The sequence below is a fragment of the Arachis ipaensis genome, chromosome B01 (assembly GCF_000816755.2).
Source record: "Arachis ipaensis cultivar K30076 chromosome B01, Araip1.1, whole genome shotgun sequence".
NCBI classification, from domain to species: domain Eukaryota; kingdom Viridiplantae; phylum Streptophyta; class Magnoliopsida; order Fabales; family Fabaceae; genus Arachis; species Arachis ipaensis.
Window position 1 is genome coordinate 44,316,774 of NC_029785.2, and position 1,820 is coordinate 44,318,593.

Sequence of the window (1,820 nt, forward strand, 5' to 3'; positions counted from 1 at the left end):
GGATCCTTTGGATCCTTTTTATTTACCCTTGCCTTTTGGTTTTAAGGGTTATTGGCTTTTTGCTCTTGCCTTTTGGTTTTAAGAGCTTTTGGCTTTTTTTGCTTGCTTTTTCTTTTTCTTTCTATTATTTTTTTCGCCATTTTTCTCTTTTTTTTCGCAAGCTTTCTGTATTCACTGTTTTTTCTTGCTTCAAGAATCAATTTTATGATTTTTCAGATTATCAAATAACATTTCTCCTTATCATCATTCTTTCAAGAGCCAACATATTTAACATTCTTAAACACAACTTCAAAAGACAGATGCACTGTTCAAGCATTCATTCAGAAAATAAAAAGTATTGTCACCACATCAAAATAATTAAACTAAGTTCAAGGATAAATTCGAAACTCATGTACTTCTTGTTCTTTTGAATTTAAAAACATTTTTCATTTAAGAGAGGTGATGGATTCATAGGACATTCATAACTTTAAGACAAAGTTACTAAATACTAATGATCATGTAATAAGACACTAACATAGATAAGCACTTAACATAAAGAAAACGAAAAATAGAAAATTTGAGAACAAGGAATGAGTCCACCTTAGTGATGGTGGCGTTTCCTTCTTGAGGAACCAATGATGTCCTTGAGCTCTTCTATGTCTCTTCCTTGTCTTTGTTGCTCCTCCCTCATTGCTCTTTGATCTTCTCTAATTTCATGGAGGATGATGGAGTGATCTTGATGTTCCACCCTTAGTTGTCCCATGTTGGAACTTAATTCTCCTATGGAGGTGTTGATTTGCTCCCAAAAATTCTATGGAGGAAAGTGCATCCCTTGAGGCATCTCAGGGATTTCTTGGTGATGAGCTTCTTCATGCGTCTCTTGAGATCCATGAATAGGCTCTCTTGTTTGCTCTATCCATTTCTTAATGATGGGCTTGTCCTCTTCAATGAGGATATCTCCCTCTATGTCAATCCCAGTCGAATTGCATAGGTGGCAAATGAGGTGAGGAAAGGCTAACCTTGCCATAGTGGAGGACTTATCAGCCACCTTGTAGAGTTCTTGAGGTATAATCTCATGAACCTCCACTTCCTCCCCAATCATGATGCTATGGATCATGATGGCCCGGTCTATTGTAACTTTAGACCGGTTGCTAGTGGAAATGATTGAGCGTTGAATGAACTCCAACCATCCTCTAGCTACAGGCTTAAGGTCCAGTCTTCTCAGTTGAACCGGTTTGCCTTTTGAGTCAATCTTCCATTGAGCTCCTTCCACACATATGTCCATGAGGACTTGGTCCAACCTTTGATCAAAGTTGACTCTTCTTGTGTAGGGGCGTGCGTTCTCTTCCATCATTGGCAAGTTGAACGCCAACCTCACATTTTTCGGACTAATATCTAAGTATTTCCCCCGAACCATGGTGAGATAATTTTTTGTGTTCGGGTTCTTACTTCGATCATGGTTCCTAGTGATCCATGCATTAGCATAGAACTCTTGAACCATTAGAATTCCGACTTGTTGGATGGGGTTTGTTAGAACTTCCCAACCTCTTCTTTGGATCTCATGTCGGATCTCCGGATACTCATTTTTCTTGAGTTTGAAAGGGACCTCGGGGATCACCTTCTTCTTGGCCACAACATCATAGAAGTGGTCTTGATGGGCTTTGGAGATGAATCTTTCCATCTCCCATGACTCGGAGGTGGAAGCTTTTGTCTTCCCTTTCCCTTTTCTAGAGGATTTTCCGGTCTTAGGTGCCATCAATGGTAATGGAAAAACAAAAAGCTTATGCTTTTACCACACCAAACTTAGAATATTGCTCGCCCTCGAGCAAGAGAAGAAAGAA